The sequence below is a fragment of the Desmodus rotundus genome, chromosome X (genome assembly GCF_022682495.2).
Source record: "Desmodus rotundus isolate HL8 chromosome X, HLdesRot8A.1, whole genome shotgun sequence".
NCBI lineage: Eukaryota > Metazoa > Chordata > Mammalia > Chiroptera > Phyllostomidae > Desmodus > Desmodus rotundus.
The window spans coordinates 88,530,990-88,551,333 of NC_071400.1; the positions used below are offsets into that span (position 1 = coordinate 88,530,990).

At 39.3% G+C, this 20,344-nt stretch overlaps 2 pseudogenes; one reads left to right on the forward strand and one right to left on the reverse strand.

Annotated features, from left to right (window-relative positions):
- Positions 1-12,414: 12,414 nt before the first annotated feature.
- On the reverse strand, positions 12,415-13,849 carry LOC112313281 (E3 ubiquitin-protein ligase Hakai-like; annotated as a pseudogene).
- Positions 13,850-14,836: 987 nt separating this feature from the next.
- Positions 14,837-17,817, forward strand: LOC112313282 (ribosomal protein eL22-like pseudogene; annotated as a pseudogene).
- The last annotated feature ends 2,527 nt before the right edge of the window (positions 17,818-20,344 follow it).

Here is a 20,344-nt window from a genome sequence, read left to right on the forward strand (position 1 = left end):
CAGGGAGGGTGTTAGGTTAGGACATTGCTAGAGAGAAAAATTTTAGAGTATGAATCAGTGGAAGAGGTAAGTAATATTAGATGAACTGCTCAGCCTTTTAAAGCTAGTGTGTTGGGGTTTGAAACCCAGCCCTGGCACTTTTTAGCTGTGCAACTTTGGGCAAGTTATTTAACGTTGCTGCCCCTTGGCTCCCTCATGTGAAATAGGGATAATAATCATACTTGCCTTATAAACTGTGTTGTGGTGATTAACTGGGTTAATGTATGTACTTAGAATGGTGTATAGTAGGTAGTTTGTAAGTATTAGCTATTATAACAGCAGGTGTGGGTAGTTGCTATTTAGTAGAAATAAAAGAGATTGTAATACAGGAGATCCACACTGAGACAAATAAATCAAATATGCCAGACCAGTTTCATCTTGAGAAAAAAGGCAAAAATTACTCTAAGTCAAACAAAAAAAGAAAAGGTAGAAATAAAACAAACATATAGAAAATAAACTTGAAAACATCACAACAACAGAACTCACCAACACTTAGTCCCTTGGACAACAAGTGTTGGCAAGGATGTGGAGACAAGGGAACCCTCATGCACTGCTGGGAGGAATGCAAACTGGTATGGCCACTCTGGGAAGCAGGAGGAGGTTCCTCAGAAAATTAAAAATATATCTGCCATACAACTCAGCAATCCCACTTCCAGGTATACACATCCAAAGGAAAAGAAATCACTGCCTTGAAGACATATTTCCCACTCCTGTGTGGTATATCCCCCCACTTCTGCAGGGGATATGCTCCAAGATCCCCAGTGGATGCCTGAACCCATGGCTAGTACTGAGCCCTATGTCCACTACGTTTTTTCCTGCACATGCCTATGGTAAAGTTTAATTTATAAATCAGGCATAGTAACAGATTAACAATAACTAATAATAAAATAGAACAGTTATAATAATATGCTGTAATAAAAGTTATGTGAATGTGGTCTCTCTCTCTCTCTCTCAAAATTTCTTATTGCACTGAACTCACCTTTGCATTTAAAGGAAGCACCGTACAGCTCCTCTTTGGTGTGTCCGAATAGCCAGCATCACTATTCTTATGCTTTGGGGCCACTATTAAGTAAAATACAGTTACTGGAACACAAGTGCTGAGATACGGTGACAGCCCATCTAATAACTGAGGCTAAGGCTACTAAGTCAGAGATAAGTGACAATGCACGTGAGGGTCTAAAGTATGAAGACCCTGGATGAGTCATGTCCCGGGCAGCATGGGGCAGGAGTGCACTGAGGAGAGATTTCATCACTCTACTCAGAGTGGTGTGCCTTTGAAGACTTGTAAATTGTTTATTTCTGGAATTTTCCATTTACTATTTCCAGACCTCATCTAGATAAGCTCATAAAACTGAAACTGCACAAAGCCACATTGCAGATAAGGAGGGACCACTGTATATACAAATCCAAAGAAGGAAATCTGCTTTGCAACAACACGGATGGACCTTGACGGCATTACACTAGGTGAAATAAGTCACACAGACAAAGACAAATACTGTATGATCTCACTTAGATGTGGAAACTAGAAAAGCCGAACTCATAGAAACAAAGAGTAGAATGGTGGTTGCCAGGGACCAGGAGGTGAGGGAAATGGGGACATGTTGATCAGAGGGTACAAACTTCCAGTATTAAGATCAGTAAGTTCTGGGGATCTGATGTATGACATGGTGACTATAGTTAACAGTATTATATACTTGAAAGTTTCTGAGAATAGATTGTAAATGTTCTCACCCCAAAATAGCAATTATGTAAGGTAATGGAGGTATTAACTTTTTGTTGTAATAACTTCAAAATCATGTATTAAATCACCACATTGTGTGCCTTACACTTCTACAATGTTATATGTCAATTATATGTCAATAAAGCTGGGGGAAAAAAAGACTTAGTTCTTTGGAAACTAAATCTATTTTTTAAAGATTAAAACCAAAAATGTTTAAAATAATACAGGGCATAAAGTATAAGATATTCGTATTTTAATAATTGTAATCACACGTGAGCTACTGGACAGCAGAGATTTTACCTTTTTCATCTTAGTATCTGTTGCTTATTACACTAGTGTCTCATCAAATATTTGATGGGTAAATAAATAAGTAAATGGAAAGAATGTTTACATCTTTTAACATTTATCTTCTATGATCTTGCTTTTCCCCCTTAATTTGGATGAGCTTCCAGGTGTAAAGGAATTCCTGGCAGCAAATCAATTTTGGGTTCAAGACACAATAGAAAAACATAATTTTTTAGAAGAGATAGCCCTGGCTGGTGTGGCTCAGTGGCTGACTGCTGGCCTGTGAATCAAAGAAGAGAGAAAGGGGGGAGAAAGGAATGGAAGTGGGGAGAAAGGAATGGAAGGGGGGAGAAAGGAATGGAAGAGGAGAGGAAGGAAGGAAGGTCTGTTTGAAACAGAGAGCTGCTAAGGCAAATAGCAATATGGGAGAACATAATCTCAAATATATGAGTAATTACATTATATATCAAATTATATTACAAATATATATTACAAATTAGTGGGTTAAAAATCAAATCGCAAGTATAAGAGAAACATCTTTTTAGTAAATGTATTGGGATAACATTAATAACACTATATAAAATTTAGCTGTATATATTTATAATATGATATCTGTACACTGTATTGTGTGCTCCCCACCCAAAGTCTAGTCTCCTTCCATCACCTTGTATTTGAACTCCTTTACCCAATTTTTCCTCCCTCACCCCCTCCACCTCTGGTAACCACCATTCTGTTGTCTGTATCCATGGAAACTATACAAGAGAAGAAGCAAGGTCCTTCTCCCAGCACCATGAATCTACATGTCAAGTCCAAAACAAGTGGACATTCTTTGGAGCACTGGCATGTGAAATTATTGATTCATTTATTTAACAGGCATATATTGAGCTAGTTTTCCATACAGGCCACAGGAAGGCACCAAGGTAGAGGGGAAAAGAAATAAAATGTTGGTACCCTACTATTAAGGACTTTCTAGTTTACAGCCATATTATCACAGGTGATGCTATTCAAAAAAAGCACTGACTCACAGTACCCTAATGTTCTCTACATGTTTTTTTAAGGTGAAGAAAAAGGAATACATATTGATGTTTAAATGGTCTGGTCCTAAATCTATTCTCTAGGGAAGCTGCAACAGATGGATGGATGGGAGGCCATCGTTACTGTGGTGTGTACAAAAATCGGTTACCTTAATCTAGAATGGCAAGAGAAGGGCCACGATCATTCATACCCCACAGCACAATGACTTCCATTTAAGCATTAACATTATGATCACACAGAACTTTAGGCCTGCACGTTCTTTAGCCCACATAGGAAGCACAAGAAAGTTGCTCCTATGTTTGAAAGTGTATTGATTTGGGGACTGTTGAAAGCAATATATTTCTTTTCAATTTCTTTAAAACAGGAACCTGCTGGGGCCTCCTGAGGAAAATAACCTATTCTCAATGCTGAGAGGACACTTGAATTAAAGTGTAAGTTACTCAGTTTCCATGATAAATATCCCTCATAGCAAATAGGGCCTTGAAAAGTTTCCATTTGGAGCCTGGGAGGGAACAAAGTTATTTCTTAGAAGCATGACTTCTATAAGGCAGGTGCATTAAAGAAGGTGCTGAAAGCTGATCTGTTAAAAGAAAAAGTATCTTACCCTGGCTGGTGTGGCTCAGTGGTTGAGTGCCAGCCTGTGAATCAAAGGGTTGCCAGTTTGATTCCCAGTCAGGGCACATGCCTTGGTTGCGGGCCAGATCTCTTGTAGGGAGCATGTGACAGGCAGCCACACATTGATGTTTCTCTCCCTCATTTTCTCTCTCATTTCCCCTCAAAAACATAAATAAGTAAATAAAATCTTTTTTTAAAAGAAATCACGTCCTACAAATCCCTACCCTTTATGAAAGGAGTATAGGAATGTGGAAAATCAATGTCCTCTTCTATCACTCTGCTAATCTATGTTCCTGTGTAATGGGTGGCCCAATGGTCTAATTCAAGGTGTCATTTCTTGTGTGGTTAGGTAGTTGTTGTGTGGGTTATTACAGGTGCCTGGTTAAGAGTTAATTTAAGCATGTTCTATAAACAGGCAACTATAGATGCCAGGCATGTGTAGTCTCAGAGAGTTTCAGAGAGATTCCAGCTTAACTATGATTCCTTTTTCATTAGGAAATGGCTAAAACCACTGATTGAGGATAATTGAAGATAGCAAGCTTTTTATGGTTGTAATTCACTTTCTCCCTCAGCACATTCCCGGTGCATTGTACACAAATACATCTCTGTACAGTCCCATGCAGGTACAAGCTGCTTCATGTTAGACTCACTGTGCCCACATTCACAGGTGATAGACATTGCATTTGAGATGTATTCTTGGTTTCTACATGGTAATGTATCAAAGTTCAATGTTTAAAATTCACACCCTTCATCAAATGCATTTCTGCGGCTCCATCTCCATCGCTATTTGCTAGTACAAATGGAAGACATGAAGGTTACAACTATTCTATAGTATAAATGAGTCGTATAATACCTTCTGCCAAATCCCCACAAGGCAAAGTGTCCTACATGTCTGCAGGGATTCTTCATCTCTCAATCTCCAGGCAAGAATAGGAAAAGTTATGGTTTTAAGGTTAGAGTATCCCCATTATTCAAACCACTCTCAGCTCCCTGGAGGCAGCAGCTGAAGTTAAGAGCTGTTAAGATATGGCCATTTAAATGTTTTTGTCTCTTACACTTAATTTATTTAACTAACTGAAGAGGTGAACAGCCCTCTTTGGAAACTGGAGTCCCAAAGTTTCTAATATGGACAAGATTCTGGAAGCCAGGGCTGGGCACAAAAATGGAAAAGGGATTGCTCTCAACTGGGAAGCATGGAACTGGAGCTGACCACACATATTCGTGGGTGCAGGTAGATTGAAAAACACACAGGCAATTCAACGGAATCACTAATCCCAAGTGAGAAGTGAGATGGAGAGGGGAAAACTGATATCGTAACAAGGTGGCCACTGACCATGGTGTTCTGCCAGACTAGGCTCGGAAGACAGCTGAGAGGCAGATCTGCCCAACCACCTGGGGTTCTTAAACATATGGGACTTTTCAAAGGACATCTCTGGCTCTAACTATGAATAAAAAATATATATCACTCACGAAAGACTTGGCATGTTGGCAAGTTTGATCTAAAAACAGGTTCTTGTATGAAGGACACATAGACAAAGCCAATGGGTGTGGGTCTGAGGGTGGGAGGCAGGGTTGGGTGGGGTGGGGGTGTAGTGAGGTGAACATGGAGACAACTGTACTTGAACAATAAAATAATTTACAAAAGTAAAAGTTGACCCTCTAACAAGTTAATTATTAATAAAACAGAAAGATTGTAGAAAAGGTAGAAACTTGAAAATTATTTTTCAGAGTTATGAGATAAATGCATAAAAATATACACCAAAAAGTCCCCTAAAAATTACAGATAATTTTAATTTTTAATCCTTTCCTATACTATATAGTCAATAATGAGCATATATTTCTTTTTTAAAACTAAAACAATTGTTTTAAAGCTATTTTCCCTAATAGAAAAATAAAAGTATTTTTAATTACATTCTTAAGTATATTCTAAACTGAAAACCTAAGATTATGCAGACATCTGTCCCTAAAACAGATGTTTACCCACTGCCTCCTTGCTGTTTAAAATGCAGCCAAGTGGTCTTGGTGACAGACATCTGGGACTATGCAGAGCTGGGGAGGGTAAGAGCTTGTTCATATGTGATTGGAATATAACAAAGAGGGAGATGAGGAACTTGGACTAAATAGAGAAAAAAAAGTTTTAGGGCATTGACTTAGAAAGCCATTTCAGATTGTTGGGAACCATGAAAGGATGGGGTTAAAAGGATGTTTTTCCTCCAAAGTAGTCCATGCTAACTTGAGCCTCCTTAGACGTGAAGATAAAAAATATACACCATAGCTGACTGACAGTAACCAGAGGGGTGAGGAGAGGGGATAACAGGGGGGAAAAGGGGAAGGGTTTTCAGGAACATGTATAAAGGACCCATGGACAAAGCCAAAGGGGGGTAGGGTTGAGGGTGGGAGGTGGGGATGGGTGGGGTGGGGGGCATGATGGGGGGAATATGAAGACAACTGTATTTGAACAACAATCAAAAAAACGATAAAATGAGATAGAACTCAAGATAAAAATAATATTAAATAAAGTTATTCAAGAAAAAAGATTGGCCTATACTCAGCATCCATTATGTTTTCCTTTTATGATGTAAAAACTATATTCAATATTAATAAAGGATAATACTATATATTAAAAAATAATATATACCATAGCAACTATGGCTCTATATGCTCCCTGAATATATGTCCGTCACTCATAAAGAACAGAGCTTAATCTTCGAGGTAAGAGAAGACCCCCATAGCTCAGCTGCTGCACAAATGGCCACCACAAACTTAGAAGATCCCAAGACAGCAATTCAGAAGAGAAAATCTGGAATAAGGTTTTATGCTGATGAGCACAAGACTTTGCATACAGTCTTCAGTAGTTTGATCACCAACACTCTGGGAAACACCAGCTGCATATGTAATGTCTACTTATGCTAAATTGTCCACAATTTGCTCAAGGTTACTATGCAGTTTCTTGAAGGTTAATTATTCTTATAACTTGGATATTAATGAGGAAACTGGGAAATAAGTATGTGTAGATGACAAAAACTGAAGAGCATATTTAATGTATTAAACCCTTTCAAAACTAAACTCTCTCTCTGTCTGAACATCAGATATTTCTAGTCCCTGTCTTAAAAATACCCCATTAGAGTAAATTTTAATTGTAACACTGGACAATGTGTGATTCTTTGACCACAGGGGAAAAGTGAAGGCAAAAATGCCTTGTATGAGTTAGCTATCACTGTGTAACAAAGCATCCAAGCTCAGTGACTTAAAGCAATAAGCATTTGTATTATTGCTCACAAAACAACAGGCAACCTGGGTGGTTCTTCTGCTCTCAGATGAGCTCCTTCATGGCTCTGTACTGAAGTGTGGCTTAGGTTGGTAGTTCTGCTAATCTTGGCTGAGCATTCTCCTGTGTTTTGAGGTTGGCTGACTTTAGGCTGGTCTAGGATGGCTTTGAATAGGAAAAATGAGTTCTCCTCAATGTGTTCTGTCATCTTCCAGCAAGGCAGGCCAAATTGGTGGCAGAACTCTGGGATAGAGTGGAAGAACACAAGGCATCTAGGGTCAGAACTGGCACACTGACACCTCTACCACATTCTACAAGTCAAAGTGAATCACAGGGCCAGCCTATAGTCAAGAGGACAAAAAAATGAACTCCTTTTGATAAGGAATTGTGAAGATACACGGAAAGGGTGTAGATATAGGAAGAGGTGAAGAACTGAGACCAATTTTGCAATCAGATTCCCAAGTATATAAACCAAACAGGAAATCCAAGTCAAATATTAAGAAAAAGTGAAAACACAGCAAGCAATAGTCAATAAAGTAAGCAGTCCTTCTCTTCCTATAGTGTGATGACATGATTTTTAAAAATGTATTAGTTTCATTCAGCAGAAGAAAAATGGTTCTTCCCAGTCATATAGGAACTCCAACTGTATCACAGTTTACTTCGGTCTGACCTTGGAAGATGGTTATAATACAACTGAGTTCTCCCTGTTAGAAATGAGTATCTGTTGACTATTTTATCTTTGAAAAAATGTATTATTGATTCAGCATGATGTTTTTGCAACTGTTATGAGATGTGCCAAATTCTGACCCCTTTCAGAATCATTCAGATAAAACTTTGCCAAGAAAATCCCAATACCTGAGGTATTTTTCTGAATTATCCATTTAATTACCTATTTCTTCCCCTTCCTTCATTTTTGTAGGCACACTCCAAGCAGATTGCATTTTCCTATCTGTGGTTACTGAGCTATTTGAAAATGAAGAGTAGCTACACCCAGAGGAATGATAAAAATATTTAACGCGGATGGCATGGGCACTGGCCAGTCAGAACATAGCCTGGCACCACAGTCTGCTATGCCGGTACTCCCACCACCACCTCCCCCTAGGAACAAGGCATGTCAGATGCCTCCCACTTCACCTCTCAGAAGAGGGGGACTGTAACGAGACCACTGAGAGGGCTAAAGAGGTGCTGTCTGGAGCATTAGTGACACTCTAGACTGTTCTCTGGAAAATGCAAGTCACAGGATACAAACAGACTAATGTCCCTGACAGCTGAAGAAGGGAGGGAACTGCTATCATTGGGATTGACCAGCACAACCTGAGTTTATGAGGGAAAAGAAAGTGTTTCTCATGGGCCAGATGCTGCCCCTCAGTAGACCTAACATGAACCTGGAGGTATGAACACAACTCAGTTGAAGAAGCTGTGGGTATTGCCAGATTCTCAGGGGCTGAAGGATAAACAGGGAACTAACTGGAAGACATGCATTCATCCTCACCGAGGGAACTACAGGGAGAGATCTGCAGCAATGACAGCAAGTCTTATCAACTACGAAAGTGCTCATGAAAGAATCAATTCTTAAAACTTGTAGTCAGGCCCAGAAAGCGCTAACTAATCCAGGGTCCTAGAGTACCAATCAAGCATGACCTTTCTTACCTCCCTCACCTCTCCAACCCCAATCAATCCCTTGCACTCCAACTCTGGAGGCTCAAGACTTCCACTTAGTGAAGTAGGGAGAAGAAATAAAAGCAAATGTGGGGAAGGCAAGAAGTTGACCACAACATTCTCCCCCAACTGCTAGTTTTCCACCAGACACAGCTGGGGAAGTGGGGGAAGGCCTCGACCTTAAATCAAATCCAAAGTTTGACGATCACATCGGACTGGGCATTTTTAATTACTAACCACAGGGCTTTCTATCTAACAGTGTGGAGAAAAGTCATGAGATGACCCCAATTTTCACCTGGGGCAAAAGAAAATAAAAGAAGCAGCAAACAGCCAGAAACAAAATAAAAATATTTTATAATTACACATCGCTCTTTGTATTTATTTCATGAACCAGTACAAAGACCGACCTCTCTTGAAAATGGCATTCTTGTGGAGGAGACAAAACTAAGAAAGCAATAAGTGATAGAACAGGTAGTGCTAATGCCACGAAGAAAAATTAAGCAAGGTTAGGAGATACAGAGGGAAGGTGGGGGTAGTTCTGTTCTCCAGAGTAGCAAGGAAGGTGTGCAAACACAGACATGACATGAGAGAGCCAGCCATATGCAGATCTGAAGGAAGATGGTCCAGGGCAAAAAACCAGCAAGTACAAAATGCAGAGGCAGGATGAGCTTGGTGGTCTGAGGATCAAAGAAAAGGGTGTATGGCTAGAATACAGGGAGTGAGGAAAGAATGGAGGTCATGAGTGTGGAATATTCACCAGGAGACTAATCGTACACAGTCATGAAAAAGGAATTGCATGAAATGCAATGCCAAACTATTTGGGGGCCAGTTTCCATTCTGAAATGATTACTGTGGCTGCTGCATACAGAGAAGATGGTAGACCCCTGAGAACAGGGACTGGATGACTAGTGACTAAATCTGTCAGGCCACTGCTTCCAAACCACCTAGGATAGCTATTGAAAGGGCAGATACCTAAGCCCCACCCATCCCCCTCAAACCTACTGAATCCAAATCTCGAAGGAATAAGGCACAGGCTGCTATTTTTAGCCGACTCTCCAGGAGATTCTCTCATGCTGTCAGATTTACACAGTGACCATTTTATGAGAAACCACAAAAGAACTTTAGCTCAGTATCAGACTTGTGTTCTCTCTGAAATATGCATGTTTTGGCTTGCTTCTTTGCTTGAAGTACATTTCATGCAACATTAACAACGGTGCAGGACCTTCTGGTTCAAATTTTACTGGTTCCAACTTTAATTTGGGCTTGATTTTATTATTTATTCTACCTTTATTATCTCTTTCCCTGATTTTTATTTTATTTCTTATAAATACTATGTTTTTAGTATGTATGCATCCATTTCATTGTTTTGAAGAATTACAATGCCACTTCAGCAGTCGTTGGAGTAGTACATTTAATTTACACTTATGTTCATTATAGCTTCAGAGTCTTTTCTGATATAAGGCAGGGTTGACATTATTTTTTTTCTCGAAGAAACATTAACAGTAATCTGAATATCCTTCTACCTACCACAGCCGTTCAAACAATAACTGGAGGAGTTTACTTCTAATGCCATTTAAAAATTTTGTCTGCTAAGACTTATTCATCTGATCTGCTTTGCTGCATAACACCGATTTCCTAGACCTAACTGAAAGTGAATCATTTTTTAAAGTCTGCCTTTTTAGCATGTGAAATTTTATCATGATGCTGATGTGTTTTGTCCAATACAATGTCCCAGGAGGTTTCAGACCACATTCAACCCTAACGAATTTCAATAAAAGCAGGAGAGCTCTTCATACATCATTGAGAAGACTTAAAGTGATTTTGGCTATTTTTTTATTCCAGGAAGCACAGAATGATATTGTATCTTAACAGTAATATTTTAACAGCTCCTAAACTTGGGCAAAAAAGGGACTCAAGTTTATACCAGTCCAAGTACCTATGAAATATAACAAGCATTTACCACCGCTGTTTCACACTATTGCACTCTGAGCTTCTAATAACAAAGCTTTCTCACCAGAAATGTTGCATTAACACTGGGCTCTCAAATTGCGATGTGTGAAAATATCACTTACTTTAGAAAAAGTGTATTAGTTATTTCAGACTGGTCAAGGTCAAAATGGCCATTTATATGATTTCTAACTTCAGCTCCAAGCTCAGAGATGTGTTGGCATTTGATCAGCCAAAATAAGACTTTGTTTTGCTTGTATCCAAGAGGATAAAATGATAAATTAGAAATCAGTTCATCCTTGGCCAAAAAGAAATGTGCTCCAAATTCATATACTATAAACTCTGTAATAAATTTATCCACATACCACACACTTCATGTTTATATTATGCACCATTTACGGGAAGAAATACTTCATGAGGGTTTATTCAAATGACATATAATAATACCCTAAGAATGTCACCCCAAATATATGAATTCTGTATAAAGTGTAAGTGGTCACCTTAGCAGGGCTCTAACTAGTCCCTAAAACGCAAAAGCTGGTTTTAAGGCACCTTAAAAAAGCAGTGAAATTTTTATAATTTAGGCATTACTTTTCTGCAATACAAAGTTACCCGGTATTCTTCACTGTTAACTTCATGCTAATATGTTCCAAGTTTAGAGTCCTTTACCAATAAAAGAAATAGGAAAGAATTAATAGTTTTCTTTTATTTCAAGTAAGAGGAAAAATGGTTATCACACAATAATGAAACCCAAGCAAATGTGGGTCTGTGACTACAAGAATACCTATCATTAATACATTATTCAAATTCCTGTATGGCACTTAAATTGTAATTTAAAACCCAATAAGCAAGAAAACCACAATAAGAAAAGGACCAAACTCTACCATGAAATAAGGAATTATAATAAAATCTATTCAGCCCTAAATATTTAGTTTACGACAATGAGCAGACTAGCACACACTTCATCTAAATGACAACATTTAAACAGTGCTACAATATAATATTACTTAAGACTAATAAGTATGGTACATTATGTGATTCCAACCATTCGGAAAAAGAGTACTAACAACTACTGTAACGGCATCCCCACCAGCTTGGAGCCTACAGAGTCAATTACGTTGGCCATATCTTTCCCAATGATTTAGGAATGCCTTTTAACGCTACAAACATAAATCTAACACAGTGCTGGAATTCCAATGCATTTTTGTGCTTCTGGGGCTGCCTAAAAATGAAAAGGCATCCAAGTGAAATGTATTATATACTTATTATACCTCAAAGTTTCAGTGCCTAAAATGTGAAATAATTCTCTATCACTTAGCTGTCAGCCTTGCAGTATATTCTAGATTTTTACTTCTAGACTTTCTATTGTACTTTGGAAAATTAGTGGTCAAACATGGTTTAACACAATAGTATGTGATAAAATGTACATAAAAATAGCATTTTACAACCATTTTGAAATTTAATCTTACACAAGGTAACCGAATATATCCCACAAACAAAACTGAAGAAAAAATGATCCTTTTGAAAGTGAAACAACGCAAAATTATTTCAGGAACTCATATTGGTCACCTCTGGGTCAATTTACCACACTAAAGGAACAAAGTTGTTAAAATACAGCTATGCTTAATGGAGCCATTTACGCACACTATGGTATAGAACTTGAAATAAATCCTCATGTCAAGGTTTCAAACCATTTTAAGAGACAATTGTGATCCTAAGTGTTTTACAGCTCTCTCTGTAAGAAATGCTTTTCCTTCCTAAAACAGTCAAAGTTGAATGAAAAGGTTGACTATATTGAAGGTTTTTTCCCTCATCAGCTCTGCAGTTGAAAATACTATTATCCTTGTTAATATGGTCTGTACCTTGTCTGATCTGAATGATCAGGAAGTGAGGTTGGGGAAAGTGGACCTTGCGCTGGTAGAGGAGGTAAAGACCCTTTTGATACAGTCCATACACCAGGCTGTGTTTCATCTGCTTGTATAAATGGAGGGCTCGGAGTTTCTTGTTCCTCAGTGAACTAGGGTAAAGAGTTAGGAGCATGACGGTGAAGAGAGACACTTACAGGTAGACCACCATGTTGAGAGAGAGGAGATCCAGGAAGAGAAGAGTTAGTATAAGGTGGCACCTGGGCAATAATATATCCAGGGAAAAAGTTATTGGTAATGACTCCAAAGTCATGGGTGGAGGTGGCACCTGACTACAAACCAAGTGAGGAGTGCCCGAGTCCTGGAGAGGATATGACATTGGAAGGTTCACTGGTGGTGGAGGACATGGGGTTGGTGCATGTTGCTCTGGAGGCAAAATACGATAAGGGTGCGATACCACTGGTTGACTTTGATATTCAGGATAACCGTGAGCAGGTGCTGGGGCAGGAGGCGATGGTTATTTAGCAGCAGAATTTGAGTCATATTGAGTAAGGACAGTTATTAAGTTGCCTTATTGTCTTGTTGAAATACGAATGCTTTCTCGATGAACCGAAGGAGGTGGGGGTGGAGACAATTCTCCAGGAGAAGCACAAAGATCCTCCTGTAACTGAGTACTGTGCTTGCGTGGCCCACACATGTTGTGGGGGAGGTGCACACAGCATGGTGCACTGCTCCGGTGCTATGCGACTCATGTGGACCCTGACTAGCAGCATTTCGGGGTTATCCGTTGTTGCTGAGGCAATACAAGGATGAACTTTTCCCAGTGGAGCAGAGGTAACAAGTTTGTTATCTCTCTTATGGCCGTGGTTGATATGAGCCTGTAAGTCTCTGAGACAAATATGTTCTCTTGCATCCTTGGACGGTACTACACATGAAGAGAGAACCTTGTGTATGCTCCTCAATTAGCAGCACAGGAATACGACAGCCCGGACACATCTCTGTTTGGTTTGGTTTTATGTGTGAGAATTAGCATAGTCATAGCTAAAAGCATGCCTGCATGGAATCATTTGCCCATAGACTTTAATAGAAAAATCACAGTTGTCACAGAAAGGAACTGGTAAATCATCCTTTTTACCTATGATGTTTACCTTACAGTCTTCCCAAAGGCATTCAGGAAGGTTTTTCTGTTTCCCCAACAGTTCACCTCCATTACAGTCATATCCTTCTTTGTTGTATTCACATGCTTCCCCCAGCAGGCATCCTATTCATAATCCTTGGAGTTGGAGACACAGATCTGCCTTTGTTCACTTGCTTGAAAATGAACTTTAAAGGAATTCATCTTTGAACATCAAGGCCACCTGAGGATACAGAACTCTCAGCGCCTGGTAATCTCTTCTCAGCAGCTGCGGGACCCATGTTGGTATAACTTTACCAAGCCCAGGAGGCAGAAGTGAGATCAGATTCCACTCCTAACCCATGTAGCTTTGACCTCCAAGGGCTTCCTTCTCCTCTCCCCTGCCCTGTCCCACTACTCTGGAGAGGGAGTCAGGCATAATTTAGACAGGGGAGAAAGAGCTTCGCTGTGTTGGTTGAGAAGGCTTCTCTCCATGTGCCCTAAGAGAAAGTGGCCTTTAACTGGAACAGAGACTGATGGGAATGGGGAAGGGGAGCACAGCCAAAAGAACAAGCTCTCTACAGGCCCCACAAAGCATTGCCTTATGGGATTTCTTAATTTTTATCCTATTGCATTTTTGTCAACTGGCATAAATCCTTCAATGGTATTATGTACATGTGTGACCATGGGTGTGTGCACATATATGTATATGTGTGTACAGGCATATGGTCATATATGTACATGCATGCACATACACCTTTAAGATTTCGTCATGATACAGTGAATTTAAGATCATCCTTGTCTGGAGGAAGGGATCACTGTATTTATCTTATCAAGGAAGAGACCTGTAAAAAGTAGTGAACATGGTAATTTCACAGGGCTAGACATTTGATGTCCTTGCTTAAAGAATGATTACGGGAATTAAGGACAAATTTCCCCTGGTTTCACCTTCCTGCAAGTAGAAACTGGGCCACAAAAATAGCAACAAACCATAATCACTTGGCTCCACCCACTCCCATAATTGTGGCTCCTCCACACCTCAGGGGGTCTCTCCTGAACAGGCACACATTCATCCTTTTGGCTGAACTGTCAAGTCGTCCCAGAAAACACCAGAAAAAAAACACACTGATCAATCAAAGAAAGGATTTAAGACTTACTGAAGAATAGAACACTACCTTAACAGAGCTTAAATAGTGTCTCAGAAGAAGGCTATCAGGGTAGGATATCAGACACTGAGCTGGGTGATTGTAGGACAGGTCTTGAAAGATTAATTGGGCAGATTTTACAACATGACAGCTATAGATTGGTAGCCACAGGGAGGTGAGAATACTGAAGTGAGTATTAATGGGGAAGATGTTATTCTTGCAAAGTAAACTCTTTGAGTTGGCTCACGATTGTATCTTTCAGGAAAAAGTATTTCCTGGAACAAACAGCTAAGTTTGCTTACTCTCAGAATTATTTAGCATAGGAACAGAAAACTATCCCCAGTCCCATTATTGTTTTGCATGGAGACAAGAAATTATGTTGCTTTCCTTTTCTCTGGTGTAGTTTGTTGAGCTTTTGATTCTTGGCTACAGCAATGGCGAAAATACAATAATGCCCAAATAATCACCAAAGGCACCAGTACCCACCAATGCCCGAAGTCACTGCTGCCCCAGCAAAGCAACAATACTTGCTGGAGGTGCTGCTAAGTCCAAGAACAATGGACTTCCTTTTCCTTTTTTCTTTCACTCTATTACATAGACTACAAAGCAATTCAGACTCAACACTGCCCAGTGTGCTAAAGAGATTTTTCTGAAATTGCTCTTTTCATTTGTACTTGCTCTTAACTATTACCCCCTGACAAGGACTCAGGAAGTGGAAGCTGATGGTAGGTGGTTTAAATTTGAATACACAATGCCATTCACCTCAGACACTCCCTCTAGTTCTTGAGCCTTTTCAGTATTCCAGCGATGCTATCTTTTGTTAGGATTCATTCACTCCCAGAAGGCAACTGCATCCCTCATGCAAATGAATTCTTTATGGGCCCATCTCATGAAGTCTCCAAACACATCTAACCTGTCTAAATCTTAAGGCCAACAGACTTTATTCTCTCAAGCCAGGCCTCCCATTATATGTTGATATAAATCTTAGATCATGTGAAATTGTTTTGGCTTTTTAAAAAAACCTTTATTTTTTTAAAATAAGCCAAAGGAGTTCTTACAAAAGTATGGATGTTCTGTCCCTATTATAACCAGCAAATCAGAATTCTGAGCAAAAACTAAAAGAGAGAATTAAGACATATGAAGATATTCCTGTTTTACAATTACAATTACTTGTTTCCCAGGCTGTTCATGAGGGTTCAGTACTTTTTTAATTGATGTGCATATAATTCAAATATCATGAATACAAAGGGGAAAAAAGCCTGTCAAATATAATGTACATAACTTCTTTGCTTTTCTTTTTTGGAACCAGTGTTTTTCTGCCTAAATTAAGACATTTCTTACATGACAAAATGTTGTCCTTACACATAATCCTGAGGGGAAAAGTCAACTTTCTTTCCTAGTCGGCTAAATTTGCTTTTGTTGCTCACTGGGTCTACTTCAAATTATTTGAGTGAATTCTAAGTTCAGTTTTTGAGTCATGAAAGCCTGCTTTCCTGTAGACAAGCGATGTTAACTTCTAGTCTACACACCCCACACCCAGGATCTCCTCTGATTCAGCACTTCCAATAGCTCTGCATAAAGTATTTGCTTGTTTCCAGCTGAGAAGCCTGACCTGAAAGCCCTTAATAAATATTATTTGGTGAAATTATTGGTAAAAATAAAGGGTACTGACCTTCCCTTTATCCCCATCAGGTCTGAGAAGCTATCTTGCTACACTTGAAGCTACCTTCACAAATTGATCCTTATGTAGTGCTTTTAAACAGAAAGTTAAGTGGGCTTCCATTTAGCCACGTCCTTTAGAGCATAGAAACTCTGTCCTTCAATCTCATTCTCTTAAAAGTTGCTAGACTTACATTCCATTGACAAAAGATTCAGTATCTGTCGGTCTGTAATAGTAATTAGATATTAAGAAAATCAGGTTTGGAGATTTAAAAGAAAATGAACTTTTTGAAACTGCTCAGATTCATGGAGGCCTGTCTGAATTCGGCTGCCTCAAAAATATCTAAATGAAGTTGGCAATGAAGGATTATGGACTGCACGAGGAAGCTCAACGTGCACAATTAATGCTGGGAAACAGGTTCAGACATCTCCGTTTTAGCCACGTTGCCATCTGGCCCAGAAGCAGTCATTCTACCAGAGTGACACCAAAGGTCGGAGGGAGTGAGAACCGTATGTCCCTCTGCCAGGCTCCTGGATTTTATTTCTCATTTAAGGGAATCTGATCTGTCATTCCTCTAGCTCCTGTGGGCTTTAAATTCACATAATCAACATATCACTGCCAGAGTCTTAGTAATAGCTGAGGCAGTTTAAAGGTGAGTGGAGAATAATCGTGCTCCCAAACCAGATGCCTTCAGTTTTGCAAAGAAATAAAAAGTCCATCTCAGGTCGAAAAAGTAAGGCAAATTGCCGTGTGTGAAAAAGACCTTGGCTGTTCTCCCAAATGTGCTAGTAGCTGTATTTTATGGCCAGGGAGTGCTGGCCCTTTGTGAAAGTTTACAGCAGTGGTTCTCAAAACGTGGTCCACAGACCCCTAGGGATTCCCAGGTTCCCTTCTGAGGGTCCTTGAGGTCAAAACTATTCCCATAATAACACTAAGATGTGACTTGCTGTTTGGCATTTGTAATGGCACTGCAAAAGCAATGGTGGGTAATAGTGCTGGCGTCTTAGCACTAAGTAAGCCAATGGTACCAAACTGCACTCATCACCACTGTACTGTTTCCTGCCGCAAAGTAAAAAGAAAATGTTGGATTGCCTGCAAGATGACACCGAACGTCAAGAAGCCTAAAGGACAACCTGGAAGTTTGGTTTGGACCTTAATCATCCAGTACAAGGTAGAATTTTTGATTATGGAAATCTGGAACAGTTTCTGCAGGAAAAGGTTAAAGTGCATGGAAAAGAATGGAAATCCTGGGAATGTTGTTCACACAGAACACTTCAAGAATAAAACCACAGTTGTTTCTGAGAAGCGGTTCTCTAAAAGGTATTTGAGACATCTTACCAAGAAATACCTTAAGAAGAGCAGTCTTCACGATGGGTTTCGTGTGGTTGCACCTGGCAAGGAGACTTACGAACTTCGTTACTTCCAGATTAATCAAGATGAAGATGGATTTCAATCTGAGGACTAGGTGGAGCCAACTTTTATAGGGCTTTGCTCACTAATAAAGTGAATGAAGCGTACAAGAGAAATATCTAGAAAATGGACTTTTAGTTACTCGGTGAATAAAAAAACACAGTATTCTAAAAAATGCCAGTTTTGCTCAAGAATGTCCCTCATGAAACTCTAAAAGTTACTCATTATATTAACTCTAAAACCAGAGTACACCTCTGTTTTCATATTTTGCGTGACGATATAAGGCGCTCATGAAGCACTCTGCTGCATAGCAAAGTACAGTGGCTGCCGCAGGGAAAGGCATTCATGTTCTCATTTGAGTTGCAAGGTGAACTATCCGCCTGCTTTGGGGATCACTATTTTCACATTGTCTCACTTTGTGGAACACTGGAAAGAGCGAGTGACAAACTATGGCTATTCAATCTTGGGTATTTGGCAGACATATCCTCAAAAATGAACAAAGTTAGCCAAACAACCTCAAGGAAGACAACTGACAGTGTTTGTTGGCAATCATACAATTCAGGCTTTTGAATGAAAATTAGAATTTTGAAAATCTTCTATTTGCCACCATGATCCCAACTGCTTCCCAGCACTGATCTGATGACATTGGTGGGGATTAATACTGAAGGTAATTTTGTGAGAGTGTGTGATGAGATGTGTCAGCATTTAGAAGTTCTGCATAAATCAGCGAACCAATATTTTCCAATAGTTGATGTCACAAAATCATGCATAATTAAAGGAGCCATTTTAAAATCAAGACAACAATGAATTTTAATGTAACAGAGTATGAAAACTTCATTAATGCTTCAGATTCTATATTGCAACTAACCTTTGAGAAATTACCACTTGCTGAGTTTTAGTAAGATATGTTTACTATATTTACTATATAGACTTAATATCTGAAAGGCTATTGAAACACTCCTGCCTTCTCCAAAAAATCTGTAAGAACATGGATTTCCTTCCTTGATTTCACCAAAACTAAATATCATAAAAGACTGAATGCAGCAGATAGGAGAATCCAGCTGTCTTCTATTAAACTATACATTAAAGAGACTTATAAAAATTTAAAACCATGCTGCCCTTCTCAGTAATTTTTTTTCCTCTGGGGAAATATATTCTTCATAAAAACATGTTGGTTTATGACTGTTATTTTAAATGAAATAATACAGAAATATGTTTAGAGCTTTTTGATAGAGATACTCCACGTGAACAAAAGATCTTTGTGGTCATCAATATTTAAGAGGGTACATGAGCCCTGAGAGTCAAACGTTTGAGAACTGCTGCTTGCAGTGACCTTCAACACCATTTCCCCTTCCCGCTTAGAGACAATGCCATTTACCTGCCCCAAACTCTGTCCCATCAAAATCAAACTGCCCAGAAGGACCCAGCAGGCCCCCATCTTCAAAATAAGCAGATTGTGGCACGGGAAGGAAAAGAAAGATCAAGATCACTTGAATGCCAAATGCTGTGCAATGAACCTAACATATGGCATCTCATTTAATACTTGCAACAGCCGTATGAAATAATAATAATATGACCAAAGAATGGGGCATCAGGACACATGGGGAGCCAACATTATAGCAGAGGTCAGCAAAACCACATGCTCACTAAGAGTTATCTGTAGACCAAATAAATAAAAGCATCTTACAATACATCTTACTAGTTTTCAAACATATGTAGATGTTGCTATACTGAAATAAAACTTCATTGTGAAGCACTATCAATTCACAAAAGTTTCTCTAGTCTTTTCAGTTTTTTTAAAATTTCAAGCAATGAATCACAACACATGGGGGAGATACAAATTTTTCGACAGTGAAAAAGGAACAAAGGGATACTCATCTTTGAAAAATATTGAGAGTCGCTGCACCATAGAACTGTAACTACACTGAATCCACGGCAAATTCAGTACCTTTAGGCCAACACTAAGCTGTTTAGAGTGACGTCTTTACCGTGAGAAGCCCACTTTTGCCATTGAAGCATTTAAAACTCTAGGCAGGAATACCAATAAACACACGTGAAAGCCAACAAGCAGCCTGGTACAGTACAGGATGGGATGGGGGAAATGGACAGAAAGTGCTCTGAGAGTTCTGGGGGCATAAGAACTTTCGGCCAAGATCTTGAATGAACTAAAACTGGCTCTGCATCCTTAAAGATAGAACTTAAATGGGCACAGAAGAGAGTGAATGGTCTTCCAAGGGAATGACATAGACAAAAACTGATGCGGAAAGCACTTGTGTTCCAAGGGCAATATACTTGGCTCAATACAAGGTTCATGTAGGGAAGCAGTTGTGAGATACGGTTGGGAAAGGTACTTTAGGGCTAAATGTTCGCGGGGCAGTCTAAATGGACTAATGAGGGGCATAACTTATCCTATAGGCAATTCAAAAATCATCAAGATGTAAAAGAAATGGACTAGAGTGTAGTGCAGATTGGCAAACTGGGACAGCAATCAGAACATCCCATGAGGAAGCAATTCAGGACTGAGAGTGTTCAGGTCTGAGGGCAGAAATAGAAGGCAAAAAGGAAGAGTATGAGGGAGCCAT